Here is a 23,242-nt window from a genome sequence, read left to right on the forward strand (position 1 = left end):
ATTACTTTAGCACCAACGGACCAGCGTATTAACAATTATCATAAATCTCTGACCTGAAAAAATACTTATTGCTTTCAATCCAAAGACATTTGTTTCTACTTTCTATTGTCACAGCATCGACCAATACTGGATAACAAGAGAGTGATGATGGTGGAGAAAAAAATCTCAGTTGATAACTCATAGTGGTGTGTGTTTCCGGACATATGAAACTTTTGCTAGAGATCGCAGTCAGTAAAGTGACAGCATAAAAATTATGTCGATGACAAAGAGGCAAAAACGATTTATTTGCATTCAACAAGAGCCAGCTTATTCTAGGTAGGAAGCACCAGTTACAACGAATAGATGACGCAGGACTGTTGTGACTATACTCATACAACAATAGAGCGCGAACATGCGCATGTGAGATGAAAGAGCACACTCAGAATAGACGGAACAGTTTTGATTAAAAATGCATGCGTCAACAAAACAATACGATTCAGTTTAAATTACTACTACCGAGTGTTTACGTGTTAATTAAATATTTTAATAAAGTTATCTAATATAAAGTTTCAGAAATATTGATATATTTTTGTGCGTTTGTGTTCTGTTTCAAAACCATAGTCATATGGATACTTTTTAATGGTACGATTGTATTTAAATCACGGTAAAACAAGAGTGTGAAGTTGTTGGATATGCAACAACAACTGTTAACTGCCGACAGCATTGCTGCTGATCAATGAGACATACGTCAGATCACTGTAAGTGAAGGAACTGCGACTGTTAATAATGTTGAGGCACATACAATTTCTGTTAAATTTAACCAGAGACAGCTAGCCAAGAAGGTTACGAGGACATACTCATTATGTATTATTATTTATTATAACAAGACTGCTAATAATGATAATACTTAATTACAAGTTTATCATACATATTATTGCAATCATTATACAAATAACATTCTATAATTTATTATATAGACGATTTGTACTTTGTTACACCAGCAAACGTGGAAATAGACGTAAGATTTGCTTTCATGCCATGGCCATACGTTTAATCTTTTTTTATCAATTTGTATATTTGAATAGCTGTGACAAAGATAGCGAAGTTGATGGAATTGAAACAGCGGGTGCTAACTCACTGCGGCATAACTGCTTATCAAGGGGACATGCGTCAGATCACTGTCAGTGAAGTTACTGCAACTGGAAATGATTGTAAGGAACATGATAAGTGTATTGCTTCGAACAACACGTTACTACCGCCGAAAAGGAAGAAACAGTTACCGTGAGATAATTAAATGAAATTGTCTGCGTTTATGTAGTTTATATTTGGCTACGGCTGTAGAAATAAGTCATGACAGTGTTCATTTACATTGCATGTTTGCGTTCAAAGCCTATCCAAGCTGTGCGAATTTCAAGGTATAGTACACAGTATTCTTCGACAATGCGGGGGAATAAAATAAAATAAGTATACATATAGTAATCCCAATCAGATGTCATATTCTGTGATGTTAGGTGAACACAAAGACTGAAACTAAATAACAAACGCAGCTTGTATAACTAGAGTGAACTGGTAATACGTTTGTTGAATTATATTTGCCTCCAAATCAAAGTCATACATTAATTATTGTATGGTCAGATTGTATTCGAAAAGTGGCAACACATTTGCCCTAAGATGCGGAATATTCATTAGCAGGTGCCTACTTACAATGGTATGGCTGCTAATCCATGGGACATGTGTCTCATCACTGTTAGTGTCAGTGAAGTTACTGCAACTATGAATGATTGTAAGGGACACGAGTAGCGGAGCTCACAAAACCAAAAGGTCACTGGCGAACAGCACAAAACAATCAGTTACAGTGAATTAAATCAAAGATTTCTTCTCTAGGAATGTAGCCTTTAATTGACTATAGTAAAGAAAATAAGCCTTAGCAGTGTTAATTTAAACAACATGTTTGGTTTTTTAACACCTATCCAAGCTGCACTAGTTTAAGGGAATAGTACACACTTCTGTTCGACCTTGCAGGGTTATGAAATCCACTGATAGCATTTGCCACCCGATTTTGAGACGTAAGGTTAATAAAAAGACTTGAACTCAAGACAAAAATGCTTTTTTTGTACGAGGAATATGTCGCTTTTGTAATAACGCAATCTGATTTGAATATAGAATGAAGTTATAAAATGTGGTGCATGTCAAGTTTTACGCAAAGGACATCATCTTTAGAACATTATATACATTACAGTTTGGTGTTTAAGTTTATTGGCAAAGCGACCTAAATATTACTTCAGCTTGAACGGACCGACGTTTTAATAAATTATAATGTAGAAAAAAATAAAACATATATGGTTTGCGTCTGAATCATAGACATATGAAGCTTCTTACATGTTGCTTTTGTCTTAAATTAGTGTTAACAAGAGAGGGACAATGATATACACGAAATTTCACGTGCTAACCTATGGATTTATATCTTCTTGTCCATAAGACATGTGTCAGAGATCAGTCAGAAAAGTAACAGCGAATGTCAATGAGGGAGGGGCACACATATTCTGTTTGTTTTGCATTCAATAAGAGACAGCTTGTTACAGGGATAAAATACCAGTAACAATGAATTGATGACCTAGGGCTGTGAACATCGTACACATAAACCTATAGGTCACAGAGCATGAACTGTCCATCCAGGCTGCAACATCACAATCAGTTTGAATTGGAACAGTGTTAATAACCCTTTCATGCTTAAACAGCACAACACAAATCAGGTTGCCTTGCGCTTTGCTTATAATGTAAATGTTCCGATGGATCTTTTTATTGTATAACTTACACAGACATATGCTGTAATATGTATCTATTTTGTGTAAATTGTGCCTATTATCTTTTCTATTTTGATGTAAGATAGGTCTCAATAATAATTAAATTAAGATTATAGTCGTACGTAATTTGTTTATGGGCAGACTGTACTTGAATACATGTGAGAACTACGTTATGCTACTGACGCTGCCCGAAGCCAATCTCGCGTTCGCTCGTAAATGTTTGGATATTGCTGTGGGAAATTCACATGGAACATGTTGTTGCACAAAAACATAAAACCGAACATTTTGTTTCTAGTTAAATCAATGTTACTAGACAACATCTAGCGTTAAAATTTTAGGTATTGCTTTAAGGAACACTGTTTGTTTAATTGGTTGACTTTATTTTACAAAGCATTCGTTGATTTTTATTTATAGCATTTATTGATGTTTAAAGCTTCAACGTATTAATAATTTTAAAATCTGTAAAATCTGCAAAAAAATAAGTGTGTATACTTTGTTTTTAAACCATACATATACGTTACTCCTTTTTTGGAAAGATTTTCTTCGAATAGTGGTTAAAAAATAGTGAAGATGCTAGACAAACACTGTCAGGTTACCCATAGTGGCGTGTGTTCTGATCCAAAAAGCATTTGTCAGAAATAGCAGTCAGTAATGAAACAGCGACTTTTTATTAGGGAAGGCACACACGTTTCATTTGTCTATCATTCAACCAGAGAAAGCTTGTTCCAGGGAGGAAGCATCAGTTACAATACATTGATAACGGCTGTACTCACTGAATAAATACAATACACCACATAGCACATAAGTCCATGTTATGTGAAACAGTAGTATCAGAATGATTGGGAGCAATTGTCATCATCAAAACTGTATGCTAAACAGCACAACATGAATCACTTTGAATTGTTCTGATCAAATTTCATTGAATCATTTTATTATTGTTTAATAGTTCATATATTTTGTTTTGTAATATTTATATATTGAGTGTGTAATAATTGATTTACTATAATTTTATGTGGATTTAAGATGCATATAAATCATTTTTATAAACATTATTATTATTTTAAATATTGTAAAAAAATCTTCTTATTTTTTTAATTATTATTATTATTATTATTATTATTATTATTATTATTATTATTATTATTGTTATCGTTTTTGTTTTATTGTGTTAATTCAACTTAATTGTTATTTGACCGCTGCTAACAACAATAGACGTAGATTGGATTCCAAACAATTTATAGATATTACTTCTTTTATGTTCAAATTCTTTACGAATAGAAGAAATTGGGAAAGTGAAGTTAATTGTTATGAAAAAGCAGGTGCCTACTAAACGCGGCATGTTTGCGTATCCATGGGGCGTATGTCAGTGAAGTAACTGCCTGGCTGATATCCATGGGACATGCGTCAGATCACTTTCAGTGAAGTAATTGCAGCTGAGAATGATTAAAATGAAAACGAGAAGTGTATTGTATTAAAAGTATTTAACTGTCAGAGAAGAGGATGCAGCATTTAAGGTGATTTCAATTGATTTTTTTCCGAGGTAATATACCCTATCTTTTACTCAACTCAAATGTACCAAGTTATTTTAAAGTATAACGATAAATGACATAGTTATGGTCCGGAGCAAACTTTCGGTTTAAACCACGCTAAGTGACCCCGTGACCTAGTTTTTGACCCGGCACCATGACCCATATTCAAAATTGACCTATACATCATCAAGATACAACTTGTGACCAAGTTTAGTGAAGATCGGATGAAATTTCGGGACAGACAGACCGACAGACCGACAGACCGACAAAGTGACTCCTATATAGCCCCCATTACCAATGGTAATGGGGGTATAATGATTGTAAGGAAAGTGAGAAGTGTATTGTATTAAGCAACAGGTAACTTGCGAAAGCAGAACGAAGAAGTTACATTTAATTGAATGTAAACAGACTTTGTGAAGGAATAAGGCCTATATTTTCCTACAGCCATGGCAGTTTTCATTAACATTTTATTTTAACAAACCTATCCAAGCTGCCGGAATTTGAGAGTGTATTACACCGTACTCTACGTTAGTGCAGGGGAACAAAACCAAGTATAATATTCTCGACCCGATTATGAGGCGTACAGTTAACAACAGGACCAATACTCAAGACAAATCAATTTTGATGTCCTTGTTTCTGTACGTTGTATATGTTACCTTTGTCACAAATGTGGTAAATGTAATTTAAAAGTTCGATTCAAACTTCAGAACAATTAGACCATTATATTCTCCGCAATATTTTATTTTTATAATATAAAGAAACCGAAATATTACTTTAGCACCAACGGACCAGCGTATTAACAATTATCATAAATCTCTGACCTGAAAAAATACTTATTGCTTTCAATCCAAAGACATTTGTTCTACTTTTATGGTCAGAGCATCGACCAATACTGGAAAACAAGAGAGTGATGTTGATGGAGAAAAATTTCATTTGATAACTCATAGTTGTGTTTGTTTCCGGACATATGAAACATTTGTCAGAGATCGCAGTCAGTAAAGTGACAGCATAAAAATTATGTCGATGGCAAAGAGGCAAAAACGATTTATTTGCATTCAACAAGAGCCAGCTTATTCTAGGTAGGAAGCACCAGTTACAACGAATAGATGACGCAGGACTGTTGTGACTATACTCATACAACAATAGAGCGCGAAAATGCGCATTTGAGATGAAAGAGCACACTCAGAATAGACGGAACAGTTTTGATTAAAAATGCATGCGTCAACAAAACAATACGATTCAGTTAAAATTACTACTACCGAGTGTTTACGTTTTAATTAAATATTTTAATAAAGTTATTTAATATAAAGTTTCAGAAAAATTGATATATTTTTGTGCTTTTGTGTTCTGTTTCAAAACCATAGTCATATGGTACTTTTTAATGGTACGATTGTATTTAAATCACGGTAAAACAAGAGTGTGAAGTTGTTGGATATGCAACAACAACTGCATGGCTGCTGATCAATGAGACATACGTCAGATCACTGTAAGTGAAGGAACTGCGAATGTTAATAATGTTGAGGCACATACAATTTCTGTTAAATTTAACCAGAGACAGCTAGCCAAGAAGGTTACGAGGACATACTCATTATGTATTATTATTTGTTATAACAAGACTGCTAATTATGATAATACTTAATTACAAGTTTATTATGCATATTATTGTTATCATTATACAAATAACATTCTATATTTTATTATATAGACGATTTGTACTTTGTTACATCAGCAACGTAGAAATAGACGAAGTTTGGCTTCCATGCCATACCCATACGTTTAATCTGTTATTATCAATATGTATATTCGAATAGCCGTGACTAAGATAGCCAAGTTGATGGAACTGAAACAGCAGGTGCTAGTTCACTGCGGCATAACTGCTAATCCATGGGACATGCGTCAGATCACTGTCAGTGAAGTTACTGCAACTGGGAATGATTGTAAAGAACATGATAAGTGTATTGCTTCGAGCAATACGTTACTACCGCCGAAAAGGAAGAAACAGTTACCGTCAGATAATTAAATGAGATTGTCTGCGTTTATGTAGCTTATATTTGGCTACGACTGTAGAATTAAGTCATGACAGTAATCATGTACATTGCGAGTTTGCGTTCAAAGCCTATCCACGCTGTGCGAATTTGAAGGTATAGTACACAGTATTCTTCGACAATGCGGGGGAATAAAATAAAATAAGTATACATGTAGTAATCCCAATCAGATGTCATATTCTGTGATGTTAGGTGAACACAAAGACTGAAACTAAATAACAAACGCAGCTGTCATTATGTTCTGTACGTGAATACTAAGAATCGACACATAACTAGGTTTGAGTTTCCCTATGCGATTATATAACTAGAGTGAACTGGTAGTACGTTTGTTGAATTATATTTGCCTCCAAATAAAAGTCATACATTACTTCTTGTATGGTCAGATTGTATTCGAATAGTGGCAACACATTTGCCTTAAGATGCGGAATATTCAATAGCAGGTGCCTACTTACAATGGTATGGCTGCTAATCCATGAGACATGTGTCTCATCACTTTCAGTGAAGTTACTGCAACTATGAATGATTGTAAGGAACACGAGTAGCGGAGCGCATAAAACCAAAAGGTCACTGGCGAATAGCACGAAACAATCAGTTACAGTGAATTGAATCAAAGAAATCTTCTCTAGGAATGTAGCCTTTAGTTGTCTATAGTTAAAGAAAATAAGCCTTAGCAGTGTTAATTTAAACAAAATGTTTGGTTTTTTAACACATATCCAAGCTGCACTAGTTTAAGGGAATAGTACACACTTCTGTTTGACCTTGCAGGGTTATGAAATCCAATGATAGTATTTACCACCCGATTTTGAGACGTAAGGTTAATAAAAAGACTTGAACTCAAGACAAAAATACTTTTTTGTACGAGGAATATGTCGCTTTTGTAATTACGCAATCTGATTTTAATATAGAATGAAGTAATAAAATGTGGTGCATGTCAAGTTTAACGCTAAGGACATCATCTTTAGAACATTATATACATTACAGTTTGATGTTTAAGTTTATTGGCAAAGCGACCTAAATATCACTTCAGCTTGAACGGACCGACGTTTTAATAAACTATAATGTAGAAAACTAAAACTATATATGTTTTGCGTCTAACTCATAGACATATGAAGCTTCTTACATGTTGCTATAATAAGTGTTAACAAGTGAGGGACAATGATGTACACGAATTGTCACGTGCTAACCTATGTATTTATATCTTCTTGTCCATAAAACATGTGTCAGAGATCAGTCAGAAAAGTAACAGCGAATGTCAATGAGGGAGGGGCACACATATTTTGTTTGTTTTGCATTCAATAAGAGACAGCTTGTTACAGGGAGAAAATACCAGTAACAATGAATTGATGACCTAGGACTGTGAACATCGTACACATAAACCTATAGGTCACAGAGCAGGATCTGTTCATGTAGGCTGCAACATCACAATCAGTTTGATTTGGAACAGTGTTCATTACCCTTTCATGCTTAAACAGCACAACACAAATCAGGTTGCCTTGCGCTTTGCTTATTATGTAAATGTTCCGATGGATCTTTTTATTGTATTAACTTACACAGACATTGCTGTAATTTTTTATCTATTTTGTGTAAAGATTTATCTAATATCTTTTCTATTTTAATGTAAGATAGGGTCTAAATAATAATAAAATTAAGATTAAAGTCGTACGTAATATGTTTATGGGTAGACTGTACTTGAATATTCATGAGAACTACGTTATGCTACTGACGCTGCCCGAAGCCAATCTCGCGTTCGCTCGTAAATGGTTGGATATTGCTGTGGGAAATTCCCATGGAACATGTTGCACAAAATCATAAAACCGAAAATTCTGTTTCTGGTTAAATCAATGTGACTAGACAACATCTAGCGTTAAAATTTTAGGTATTGCTTTAAGGAACACTGTTTGTTTAATTGGTTAACTTTATTTTACAAAATATTAGTTGATTTTTATTTATAGCATTTATTGATGTTTAAAGCTTCAACGTTTTAATAATTTTAAAATGTGTAAAATCTGCAAAAAAATAAGTGTGTATACTTTGCTTTTAAACGTTATACGTTATAACATATACGTTAATCCTTTTTTGGAAAGATTTTCTTCGAATAGTGGTTAAAAATAGTGAAGATGCTAGACAAACACTGTCAGGTGTTCTGATCCAAAAAACATTTGTCAGAAATAGCAGTCAGTAATGAAACAGCGACTGTTTATTAGGGGAAGGCACACACTATTCATGTGTCTTGCAGTCAACCAGAGAAAGCTTGTTCCAGGGAGGAAGCATCAGTTACAATACATTGATAACGGCTGTACTAACTGAATAAATACAATACACCACAAAGCACAACAAGTCCATGTTATGTGAAACATTAGTATCAGAATGATTGGGAGCAGTTGTCATCATCAAAACTGTATGCTACACAGCACAACATGAATCAGTTTGAATTGTTCTGATCTAAAGTGATCAAATTTCATTGAATCATTTTATTATTGTTTAATAGTTTATATATTTTGTTTTGTAATATTTATATATTGATTGTGTAATACTGTATTTACTATATTATTTTATATAGATTTAAGATGAATATAAATCATTATTATAATAATTATTATTATTTTTAATATTGTATTTTTTTCTTCTCGTTCTATTTTATATTATTATTATTATTATTATTATTACTATTATTATTATTATTATTATTATTATTATTATTATTATTATTATTATTATTATTATAATTATTATTGTTTTTGTTTTATTGTTATTTGACCGTTGCAAACAACAATAGATGGCTGCTTAACCATGGGACATGCGTCAGATCAATGTCGGGGAAGTAACTGTCCATGACTGAACGGAATACGAGAAGTGTAATGTATGAAAACACATGTAACTGTCAGAAAAAGGACGCAGCGTTTAGAGTGAATTAAATTTAAAGATTGTTTTACTACACCTTCATACGGCAAAAACATGTAATTGTTTATGCACATGACATGTTTCACACTCAACCAGAGTAAGCTTGTTCCAGTCAGGAAATAACATCAGTTACAATGCATTGATGACACAGGACTGTAGTCACTGTATACATACACCAATAGATCACAGAGCACGAAATATCCATATAAGCTGGAACAGAACAATCCGTATGATAGGGAACAGTGTCCATTAATATTGGCTTGCTAAAACTTCACAGTTTGAATCAGTTTGAATCGATCCTGACCTAAAGTGTGGACGTCTCGATAGAAAATTTTGATATTAATTTTTTTTCTTAATTTTCTATATATTGTTTATTTGTGTTATGTATTGCTTTACCACATTGGATTTTAGAAAAGCCGTTCTTTTATTAATTATAACAAATATTGCTAATGTTACTAAAAATAACATTGCATATTTTACTTTTCCAAATAATAGTATTGTGTTATCATATGAAACTGGAAATAGACGTATGCTTTTCTTTCCAAGCCCTAATCATACTTAACTTCTTATAGAGACAGATTGTATTCAAATAGGGGTAAACACAAAAGAGCGAAACTGCTGGATATGCAATAGCAGGTGCTTACTCACGACTGCATTTCCATATGATATTAGTCATGTCACTTTCAGTAAAGCAACTGCAACTGTGAATGATTGTAATGAACACCCAACGTGTATTGCGTTCATCAACAGGTAACTGGCGAAAAGCAGGTAGACGCAGTTACAGTGAATTAAATTTAAAGATATTCTCTGATGGAACTCGACCTATATTTAGCTACAACTATAGATTAAAATAATTAATGGCAGTGTATATTAACACACCATGACGTTTGCAGTTAAACGCCTGCCCGGATTCGAGGGTAAAGTACACAATAGTCTTCGCCTGGCAGTAAAGGAGAACGAAAACCAAGGGTATTTTTTCACCACCCGATCTTTCCTTCTAAGACATGTTTAAGATAAATAATGAGAATAATTATAATAGTTTAACCAAGCACATTTAACATTAAAGTTTTCAAAGTATTTGTACTATATTTATCCTATTATTATGTTAACTAATACTTAGTAGTCGTGCTTTTTAAAGAGTTTACAAAACAATTATTTGTTTAAACTTTGCACAATCTCTCAGATGCCTGTTATGATACATAAAAAAATCTCGGTTCAATAGAAGTTGAATAAATATCCGGCTTTAACATGCCGCAAAGACCCGTCTTGCAAAAGTCTTAAACCAAACCGAAAATAGACTGCAAAACAATATAATTAATGGTATTTCTTGTATGATATGATGTATCGTTAAATACTACTAAAACAACAGAGTGAAGGTGATGGATAAACAATACCAGATGATAACCGATGATGATGTGTCTCCTGATCCAAATGACATGCGTCAAATCAATGCCAGTGAAGAAGCTGCAACTGTCAAGACGGCTATTGGCAAGGGATCCATTGGTGTAACCTTCAACCAACTGTTGAAAAGCGGGAAGCACCGGCTGCAGTATTCAGGAACAGTTTACGTGCACCATCAATGGTATCTCTGTATGACATAAGCATTTCCTGTGCTGCACTCAAAAGGTTCACACTGACTGTTCAACATTTCCATTTGGTAGACACGCTTTATCGTCATTAACATTAGCACACCAAGAATTCATGAATAATAAACATCTGGTTATCCTTTCTGCCGGCGGTGCAGCTGCAACATTATCCATATTCATCGAACACTATAGACACACACAGTTGTGATTTGCTGTAATGCCTGGTAAATAACGACAATAGTGGACATGTTATGATGTGAAAATATCCAGGAATGGGCCGATGCGATGCCAGGTCAGACGACTTCATTATCAGGAAGGCGATGAAGTGGGATTTGATCACACGCCGCCACTGCAAGGATTCGAATTTGAGTTCAAATAGAAAATGTCATCGGCAGGATTGCAAATATGTGATGCCATGAACACATATATCAATTGACGCAGTTCCGAGGAATGTGATGATGTAATACCAATGTCTGGAAGGTGAGGATGTAAGATCTATCAGACTTACAGGAATCAGAGGTGAGTTCATTGGCAGGATTACGAATATGTGATGCCATATCAAACGGCGCCATAACGAGTAAATTGAAGTGATTGCATATCAAACGACGACACGGCGAGGAATGTGAAGATGTGAGGCCTGGACTTTTGTTGAAGCAAATCTGAATAAACTGAAACACATGTATATTATAATTATTATAAATAACTGGCTACGTTGCTTATTGGCTGTAAAACTATATATGTATGATGGCATCTTGAGCAAAGTGTATTAATATTTAGAAACATTAATAAGGCTTCGCGAATAATATTTAAGTACATTTAACGCGTAAACCATACTGATTGATTCTGTTTTCGGTCAAATTCAGTATGTTACCACCATAGAACATTGTTTAGTTGAAAATATTACACGTAAATACATGTTCTTGTCAACAAACACGATTTATAAAACTTCAAAAAGAGTATTAGGAGAGTAATTCTTAATAGCCCGCGCTAGTCAAGTGAACAAATGCGTATACAATACAGGGCAATATATTCAACACGACATAAAATAAAAAAAAATGATTTTAACTAAGGTCACCGCATTGGAACTGTCAATGCAGTAATTGACCATCTAATCCGATTGAATGACACGTCAACCCTTACAATTCCAGAATAAATCACTAGCATACGAGTGGAAAAATAAATTAACGACATAGCAACGTGTTCTTTTAATAAACAAGCAATAGCAGAGGATCTATATTATATTTAATTTCAATTGGATTGTATTGTTATTTCTCAATGGCTTAATATGCAACAGATCAACGGAATAACAACTTTCTGAGACACGCTGAAATGAAGCGAGATTAAATATTGACCGAATGAATTCTTGTTTACCACCTTTGAGATACGAGTACAGATGTAACATAATTATATTAAAAACTCTATATGAAAGTATGCTTCTCAAGAAGAAATCGTCATACACGGGGAGGGTCATATTACACAGTAAGTATGTACACGCAAAAACTACATTTGTTTTAACTATTGCTATATGCTAGAAATCAACATTGATGACTCGGCTTAAGTTACTGCTATTATTGTTCATTAAGTAAACCACCACATCTGTTTATTATGTAATTGACGTCCTATTGATACGGGTGTATTCCTACTGAAAAAAGTTTAATCACCTGACACAATATGCGCATATTTGCCAATAATAGTTACCAATCGTTTTCTAAAAATCTGGCGAAAGTGTAAGTGTGTAAGGTAAGAACTAACATTTGATTATTTTAAAAAGTACGAATAACTAAAACTTTGATTCGTCCTTGCTTGTTTACATGTGTTTCTGCAAACAGTATTTAGATAAAAAGTATTTATTTACAATATTTTAAACAAATCTTGTTCTCACGATCAGCTACGTTATTTTATAGCTTAACCGACACTGACTTGTGTGATAAAGTAACAGTTTTTTGTCAGTTGAAACGTGCTTACCTTAACTTTGGGTGTGATTATACGAAATGAAATAACATTCAAGTCATTTTCTTTCTTTGGCGTTCAACTAATGCAATACGATATCCAGTGCATATATTATATATCTAATTGTTTTCTCAGGTTCACGTAAACCTACTACCACCATTAAGTTTCACTGCGCGCTGGTACATGTTTAATGAAAAGTTACAAACATGCAAAACCATGCTCTACTTTTTTCTAAATTTCTATAACGCACAAATGAATGCTGTAGATAATGAATATGCGACTTTTATAAACTTTGTCAACGTGTATTTCTATTAAAATATCATAACGAAGTGAACAAACAGCACACACTGGTGTTTGTGCCACGGTTTGGGAAGCATGATTAAATGCATGTTCGTGAAGTGTCGTCTCAGATTAGCCTGTTCAGTTCGCACAGGCTTCTCACGGACGACAGTTTCCGTCTAATCTGGATTTTCGTTTAAAACAGACTTTATTTTTAAGAAAATGTACTTCAAAGCAAATCTTGCGCGACCCTTTTCGAACGTGCATTAAGCCCCGTTTTCACAGAGCGCGACTCATTTATGTAAACCGGCGATCATATCGTGTGTAGCCATACCTGGATAAACGTATGGCCTAAATAGTATATGTTGGTATCCCAGTTAAGATATATCTGTAATCGAGGCTAATTTTATTTTATGACAAAATTTTCCCACTTGGAAATTACTTAAACTTAACGATATAACCGATACCTAAAACTTTAAAGCAAGTTATCTAGCGGCAATTTAAGGATATTTTCTGCATTTAACCTTTGCTAACTTCGACTAACACAATAACTGATAAGAGCGTATTAAAATTGATTATAAGTCATATTTGGAATTAAATTGATTATAATTTATGAAAAAGTACCTGCTTAAAATACTGATTACTGTCCTAGCTGCTCCAACTCCACGAATAACTGAAGAATGTGAATTCAATACGCATGACGTTACAATTGTCCCCAAACTTAAATTCAGTGTACATGTAGTGTAAACCGGTGTCGTAAACTGATTTAAGCTACAATGTTTATCCGTTTGGGCGACCGAATGTAATCGGATACTCTACTAGCTGAAGAACAGATGAATGAGATCTTTAAAGGGATTTTACAAAGTTTGAATAGAATGACTTGTTTAAAATATGCAACATATTCTAAAACGAATGTACGCATTTATTTTTTTTTAATAAAAACAAAATAATGATCCTTAACTGAAAAATAACAGTTTAAAATATTAATTCGTATATTGAAAATCGTCAATAAAACTCGGAAAGAAAATAAAGCGTTTGTAACGGTTTTCATCATAACGTTTATTTAGTTAGCGCTTGAATAACTTATCAACGTACTCATCAAATACAGAAGTCGGCGAGGTTTAGTGTTTGAGTGTCAGCCTTTGCGTCCAGAGAATCCGGGATTGACCCACCAAATGGTTTAAGTTTATCTGTTTCCGTGTGAATATAATTACTTTATTGTTTAAATATATTTAAAATGTCATAGCTTCATATGTAATTTAATTGAATAACGTTTTACATATAATTATGTAAACTATTATAGTTGTGTTTGTAAATAAATTTCATAACATTTTACACGAAAGGCATGTGAACACGTCCTTTTAAATGAGTCGGTGTTATTAAGTTTCAAATTAACATTAATAATGACTTTAATTTAACTATTGTACAGGCAACCCGTGTAACATAGATACACGCATATACATTAACATTATTGATACATTTATATCAGGATGGATGTCACATAATACAAAACAGCAAGTGAATGTTTGAACAGTATACTTGATTAAATATATGGCGCCTTGCGAAAATAAATTGTAATGCAGTAAGCACGCGTACGTTTTTAAAATTTTCAGAAAATCAGTTATGTGATTATGTATAAAGTTATCATTATATTTAATCACAGTTGACGATATTTCAACATATCACTGAACACAATATATTTTTACCTCTCATACGGTAGCTTAATATCTCGCCAAAGCGGTTCTACATCTACACGTTAAACGTAATCTCGATACAAACTTTCAAATGCACTGAGTAAGAATAACATACTCCCGTCTTTAATTTTAACTTTTGTAGGTATTCCCATTCAACATTTATAAAATTGTGGGATATTTTTGTAAGGAAACCAAATGTTATACTACCTGGTTTCCCAAAACTCCTAAAGTGGTATCCCATGATAATATGCTGACGTTTGGCTTTAAAACATTGCTTTTTATTTTTTGTCTTTTAATCACGTTATGTGTTTTGTTGGCACTCTGTTAATTGATTAGTGATGCACACAAGAATTTGTCCCCCGCAGTTTCATTGTTTCCTATATTGGATGCACGTTTTGCACAATCACATTCAGTTTTGTATAATTGGAGACTACAGAGCGACACGTTTAGTGCCTAGTTTTTGTGTCACATAGCTTGATATGTCTTGTATTTTTGTTAAATCAGATCATTTTAAAATGCTTAGAAAGAATGGTATATGTCTCTATATCGGTTTGCCATTATTAAGTGCAGATTAACTTGTAACGGACAAACACCATTGCATATTTGGGAACCGTTTAAAAAGAATCAAAGGGAGGAGAAAGGCCGTATAAATAATTGCGAGAGCTATGGCTTTGAATTTTGTTTGAAAGACCTGGCGTTCGTACTCACACGGCACGGATTGAGAGTCAATTTATTTACCCAATGTGCTCCGAAAAAAGCAGCATATCTTTAAGGGTATTCCACTACGACCCGATTCCCCACGATTTGTCACGATTTCCAATATTTTAAGGTCGGGAACATTCGTAGCTCAATCCGCGAAGGTCCTAACTCATTCGTAGCTAGTGGGCCGGTCGTAAGTGATTCCTGCAACTCGTTAGCTCCCAAAACATCTTGGCCAGATTTAAACGTGTTTAAAATTTGGCCAGTACCTCCAAGACTGAATGTAATCGTAGTTGACTCGTAACAGCGTTGTTAGTGCGTTCTTGGGCGTCGTTATGGAATCGTAGGTAAGTTGTGACTCAATCGGGAAATCGGTGATCTTGTGATCTGTCTACGAATCAAATACGACTTTGTCAAGACTCACACGAGTTCACCCCAAGTTAGTTGCGAGCCCGCTAAGATTCTCGCGACTTAGATCAATATCAATAGATATTGGCGCCTAATTCATGGGTGCGTTCGGTGAGGACTTAGCTTAGTCGTTACCGATCTGCATCGTTCGTAGTACAGTCGCAGTAGATTCGTACACATCGTAGTGAAGTCGCGTCCCTATATGCAAGACTTCAACCGTGCCCTACGATTCGGTGTAACTCGATCGTACCAGTGTCGTAACTGAATCGTAGACTGTTACGAGTCTTCCCGATTCAATAAATATGATAAATCGTAGCGAATCGTGGGCTTGTTTTCGCTGTGGAATAGGGCCAATTCACGAATAAGACATTGCAAGCCGTTTATTATTTCACATATAACCAAGTCGGCTGCGATCTAAAATTTTGAATATGTAAACAAACCATTTGATTATGAATTTTATATTATGTACGTTTAATATTGGATAAGCCTTAAAATGGAAAATGTTTCATACGTCGACTAAACACGTGATTGTTTCGGTTTATTTGCTAAGTATTTTCTCTAAATAGCCGTAATATATTCATTTGTTAAATTTAATTTCGTGCTCTTCGTCTTTGTTTATCCCCGATATTTGTAACGATACCTTTATGGTCTATTTTATTAATTCTTGACTGAAGTTATACCGAAGTTATACAAGCAATTCACCGGTAACAATTGTGTGTGTAGTTGTTTCAAGCTTGTTTAGTGATCGGGCTACGATTGGCTTATTTTTATCAATACGATTTCTCTGCTGCCGCGCCTATTATATTTCTAGTTTTTGCAACGAACGGGAACTGTTTCGACAAACATCGTTCAACCTACACGACGACTTGAATAGAGTGCGGTGATGAAGTTAGAATCTTAATACCAAAAGAATGTATCGACGCACGCCATGATGGAGGCTGAGCGTCAGAATGGTCACAAAGAGCGGTTTTTAGCGGATGTTACCATTGCGCCTATGCAGAGTCCCACTCTCCAAACAGCTAAGCATTAAGGACGCAACAAATAGCAAGTAGACATCATGTAGTGAAACATCAAAGGTCTCTTAAAGTGTTATTATGAGCATCTAACAGTATATAGGTGTCTATCGCAACCGTTGTTTATTTTTGGTGTTTTCACTTCATATACACATATATTTGTTAATGCAGCGTCAACATACTAAAACAATATCCCGGAAAAGGAAAAAATAATCCATTGGAATATCAACCGTATTTTCGTTTTCGATGTAAGGTGTGAGTTTAAATGTAGTTTTCATAAAGACACAATTTTGTTTAACGGATCATTTCGGCCTAGAGGACTGGGTGAGTCATGTAAAATATCGAACATAATATATATTTTATTTATAAACAACTGACAACAAGATAAATTGTAGATAATTGGTCAGTTATCACATTTTAACAACTCTTTTGACATGTTAATTCTTTTCAGCTCAATTAAACAGTGAAAAAAGCCCATAATATCACTTTAAAGTAAATCGCGGACACAGACTTTAAAGAATTATACGCATGACATCATTATTTTTATGAACACTTTGATAACTAGGTCCGGAAAATAACTGAACAATAAGGCAATCGAAATAAACATTTATTTGGTTCAACATCTCCACGAAGATAAATCATCAACAATGGCTTAATGTTTATTTTCGTTGCGTATTTAGCTGAAATATTGCAATATAAAGACACATACTTGTATTATAAAAAGGATTGAAACAGTACTTAAATACTGCAGTACTTAAACATGATAACAAAATGAAGAGCAGTACTCATAGTTAATAAGTTATTAACAAAATATGGGCAATGGGCGTGGGAATGTAGTCTTACTTAATGAAAATCCTTAAATGTTCAAATCTGCAAAACATTACAGCGGGTAAATTCCAGACCTCCATAAATATCTTGTTTTTGTATTGTGTTTTTGGTACCGTTTTCTTTATCGTGAAACAATCTTTTTATCTATACCACTTTCGTGCTTTTAATCAAGGTGCCAGCTCTGAAACCCTGTAAGGTACTGATAATGACTAAAAGCCAAATATTTAACTCCAGTTTTCTCGAATTAAGGCAACAGTAATTTTAGTAGTTTGGAATTGACCGGCGATAATAAGAAGATAAATATTTGAAAGCAGCCGCAACTTATTTAGTTAGCCGATTTCAGTACAATACATACAACTCAATATTAAAAAATAAAAATAAAAGGCACATAGCACGCACTTAACACTGTACTGTTCCTTACATACAAGTTACTTGTAGGTCTCAGCCCTTAATTTTTTTTCGGCGTAGCTGTTTAACATCACTTTTGACCTTACCTGACCTGACCGCGGCTAGGCACAAATTAATACACTTCATTTTTTCCATTGGCTGATTTCAGCATACAACCAAAACATTGGAAACATGTCCGCGTCTTTGTAACACTGTTTTACTGCGTGTTCAGCATGAAACAATTGTATCTCTTATGAAAAGGCTTGATAGATAGAACAGTTTTACACTCAACTCTTGACATCAATACGGTTTGTGCTTGCACCTTTTACTTTCAGAGGATTGTCAGCGCCATAGCGTTTGTTTTTAAAGCTGCGTTCTCATATTTAGTTATTACTACCGTATTTCATTCTGTGATCACGTATATTTTAGATGATATAAATATTGTTGTTCAATATCCTGATATTTGTTTTGACCAAAATATGTTAAATTGTTTTCGAAACAACGAAAATAATATGTTAAAGCATAAAGCTTTAAACAAACCGTCGTTCCAGGAGTGAAATCGTGACCTCACTTTAACGCATTGCATTCCATCTCGCAAGGTATACAGTTCAGTTCGCGGTCAGTACAAGACTCATTATATTAACTCTATCGCGTTAATCCCGTGAACATGACCGGAAATATCTTCATTGCAGATATTCGGCGATATAATTAAGGTATGTCAATAAAGGATTGTTTTTCAATAATTCCATGATAGGTACTAGTTTTGACTAATTATGCCCCCCTTCGAAGAAGAGGGGGTATATTGTTTTGCACATGACGGTCCGTCCGTATGTCCATCCGTCCGTCCGTCCGTACGTCCGTCCGTCCACCAGATGGTTTCCGGATGATAACTCAATAACGCTTAGGCCTAGGATCATGAAACTTCATAGGTACATTAATTATGACTCACAGATGACCCCTATTGATTTTCAGGCCACTAGGTCAAAGGTCAAGGTCACGTTGACCGGTAATACTAAAATGGTTTCCGGATGATAACTCAAGAACGCTTATGCCTAGGATCATGAAACTTCATAGATATATTAATTAATACAGTTAACTGAGTATTGTATAGGTTGTTGAGTGTGTATGTTTTAAGAATGGTTAATGTCTTAGCATAGCCATGTGATTGATAAGCATTAAATGACAATATTTCTTATCATACAAAAGACAGGAGACACATCGAGTATTAAACAAACGGCTTTGTTTCGATAACCGAAACCGAATTCATTTTTTGCAATGTGTATATTAACTATGTTTAATATATTTAATTGTATACACGATCTACGTCATAACGTTATGATTAAAGTATATGAAAACCAACAGTACAGCAAATACATTGTGTAGTCTATTTAATGTTTTTGGGGCTATTACGGAACAAACACATAGAAAAAATGAAGCAAAACGACATACAACATATAAATATGGATACAAAATAAAACGTTAAAACAATGTAAAAAAAGCAAAAGTAAGTTCTCGGTGATTAAAGTTTAAATTATGTGGCTCTAACCTGCGAAAGCTTTTGTGAAGAGCATCATAAGTAATCATAAGTAATCATAAGTAATCATTAATATACATGCAGGATTTTCTTCTCATGAACTCGGTCAAGGACGGTCCCAAGTCCGCGCTTAAAATGAGGAGGGTTTGGCGTAGGACAAGTTAATATACCATGTTGAGACCTTATTGCTACAGAATATGCCACACAAAATAACAACAGACATCACGGCTCTGGGAGACGGTGGACCTAAAGCTGTAACTAGAAGCCATCAGGCCAAAGACCAACATCTCAACCAGGACCACAACAACCATCGGCACATGGAATGTCCGGGCCATGTACAAGAACGGGAAGACAGCACAAGTGGCCGCAGAGATGAAGAAGTAAAACCTCACCATCCTAGTAATCAGTGAGTCGAGATGAACTAGCTGTGGGCAGAAGTGACTGACATTCGGTGAGTTACTGTTGTTCTCGGAGCATGAGCATGAGGATGCAGCACACACCCAGGGAGTAGCCCTGATGCTCTCCAAGTCTGCACAGAGAGCGCTTCTTGGGTGGGCGGCGAACGGTCCACGGATAAAGACAGAGAAGCAGAGGATCAAGGAGGACAAAATTCAAGGCTACGCCCTGACAGTAAAGAGGATGAGAAGAATAACTTTTACAATAGACTCCAACCATCATCAAAAACAGACCAAAAAGAAACATCATCATTCTAATGGGTGACTTCAACGCCAAGATCGGCAGTTACAATCGAGGATATAAGGAGATCATTGGGATTCAAGGGTTAGGTGTGATGGACGACAATTGGGATCGATTGGCCTACCTGTGCGCCACAAGCAACCTGGTCATCGTATTTTCGATCATAGAAGGATACACTGACGCGTCAACGGAGTACCAGATCGACCACCTGTGCATCTGAAGGAAGTTTCGTCGCGTTCTCCTGGATGTACGTGTTAAACGAGGATGTGTTTCAAATTAAAATGTGCGTTCTTTTAAATGGTTATCATAGTGTACATCAAATGTTTAGCGACATGGTACAATAAACGCAATATAGTTATGTAAACACCCAACGATTGTCTTAACCTAAAACAGTATGCGGTGAATTATTATCCATTTTGCAATACTACATGACATTGAAGCTGATTATATAGAGAATATTATATGAGTTTTGGATAAAGATCAAGTTTATCATGCGAGGCTTAGAACCATGTTAGCGCGAGGCTTGCATAATATTCTATTCAACCTATTATTTTCTCCTTTTCTCCATTAATAATAATATAATATATCGCACTTGTTTACGATTTTATCTTCCGTAATTGACAAAAACATATTCTCCAATTTTTGGAAAAACCGAAATCTGATCTAAAAATAGCGATAGTATAAAGCTAAAATTTAGCCGATCGTTATTATACTATCGATTTTCATCTGATAATAGGATAAAAAATCTACAATGTCTTGTGTTGTAAAGATTATACTATCCCGAGAGTGTATATTTGACATCGGCATGTGTTGTCACTAACAACGATGGGGTTATATCATTTTTTTAGGGAAACCAAACTCAAAAGCAGTTTCGTTTTCCATTACTCTTTATATAGTACACGTTTAAACAATTGTTTTAAACACGTAACATGTTTTGTGAATAAATCTGCACCGGGTGTGAGGTTAAGTCGCTTAAACACTTCTTTTAAATCCACAATGCTATGATTTTAATTGATCGTTCCAAGCCATTGACACGAGTTTTATCTTTAAGTGTTTGTCATATGTTTTATCCCGTATTTGAAAGTTCGACAATTTTTCACTTGCTTTAAATAAACGACATTATATGATGAATGTTCAGATGATGCAACCGGAGTTGTATTAGGTTTATATTTATACTACCGCGTGTTGCGGGTTTAATCTATAATTAAGCATAATAGCCGGTGAAAAAGTGTTTCTAATTATACCACGTAGGTTTATGGGTCATTTTAATGCATGCAATATTTTTGTTTTTAAATTATAACATTTGATGAATTAATTTCTTATTATCAGCTTTGTGTTTCAAACATTTCGTGAACAAGTTAAGGGCAGGAAGAATCGAGTCCATTACCAGCAGATGCATAAGTTAAGCGGTCGAGATGGTATTCAAACATTCAAATTCCGGATGTACAGAACACTTCCAACAGTTATACGACACGAAAAACATACCGAAAACAATGTATTCACAAATTAATTGCAAAACGGAAATTTAATTATCAAAACCACGTTAACTAAAGTTGAAATGGACGGCACATTGTGGCAATTAAATGCATGCATTTGGTAAATCAATACGGTTTGCGTTGTAAGCCTTAGCATTATAATTGGAAAACGATTTAAATATAAGAATGCCTACCTGTAGAAAGGTGAGTGAAAGTAATGTTAAACAACATGGCGATTAAGGGGATTTTTAGATAAAACAATACAGGCGAAGTTGTGAATGATAAGATGAAATACCAATACATTAGGGCATGACATTCGTAAGAAAGAACAAAATATGGGCTACACTTGCCATTAAAACAAATGTCTCCCGCTTGTTCTTTGTTCTTGATTTTGTTAAACTCAAAGGAATATTATTTTAATAAATTATTGGCGTACCGATGTGTACTAAATGTGTATCGCTTATAGCTGACTTATTTTATTGCTATGAAGGAGATATACATATTTCACATAATAAAAAACTGTAATTTATTAAATTGTTTATTTGAACAAGTATATACATTGAATTTTTTTGAATTAACATAATCTTTGCTTTGAACGCAATTTAAGTTCAAAATCTACAGATTCTGCGTTCCTTAATATCGCTAGCAATGTCTCTGAACTCAGTCATAATGATAAACTCGATAATTGTGATTTCGATGTAGTACATTTCCATTTTCTTCGATGGCGTCATTATCGAATCAATGTTTCAGTTTCATTTTTATAGGCAATATAACTGCTAAAATACTACTTGGTGCAAAACTGACATCAGTTGAAATCTGGTACATTTTGGAAGTTTACAGGGTATAGTTAATCCATTCTTATTCATATATTTATATTGAATGAGAACAAACATAAACATGCATGCATGAAATTACATAAATATTTAGAAAAAATCGTGTTCTTATAAATTTTAAACGACCGATTCAGTTGTGAACATCTTATTGTTTCAGCCATGAATTTGAGAGTCAAAAGTGTTGTCAATAATATACATTTTATACTGTTTATCACCATATGTTCGCATCACAACAAGAATATAACAAATATAAGTCGTCGAAATATGGTTTGTGATGAAAATTACGAATTAAGCATTACACCATTAAATTATAGTAATTGTTCACAAAATACTACAATGATGCCGACTAAAGTGCAACATTTCGGTTAATAATGGACACAGTTTGAACTAATACTTTTGTTTGTTTGGTTTTATAGCAGGTACAAACATACTTTTATTAAACCTTACAAATTAAATAACAACTAGATCTGCGATTACAAATCTACAATCCCAAATAATGTTGTATAAAGAATCGATGCATATTCAAACGATACATCTAATTGTTTTCTATTTTGTTTTGTAGTTTCATGTCATTTTTACAGCAACACAGATGATGTAAACAT

General features: G+C 34.3%; 1 long non-coding RNA gene across 1 annotated transcript; it reads right to left on the minus strand.

Moving 5' to 3' along the window:
• Positions 1 to 10,228: 10,228 nt before the first annotated feature.
• On the minus strand, positions 10,229 to 14,879 carry LOC127834941 (uncharacterized). The gene is made up of 2 exons (XR_008028290.1): positions 14,780 to 14,879; positions 10,229 to 11,512 (listed from the first exon to the last, which is right to left on the minus strand). It is a non-coding gene; the product is annotated as an uncharacterized LOC127834941 (long non-coding RNA).
• Between the last annotated feature and the right edge of the window lie 8,363 nt (positions 14,880 to 23,242).

The sequence above is a fragment of the Dreissena polymorpha genome, chromosome 6, assembly GCF_020536995.1.
Source record: "Dreissena polymorpha isolate Duluth1 chromosome 6, UMN_Dpol_1.0, whole genome shotgun sequence".
Taxonomy (NCBI): Eukaryota; Metazoa; Mollusca; class Bivalvia; order Myida; family Dreissenidae; genus Dreissena; species Dreissena polymorpha.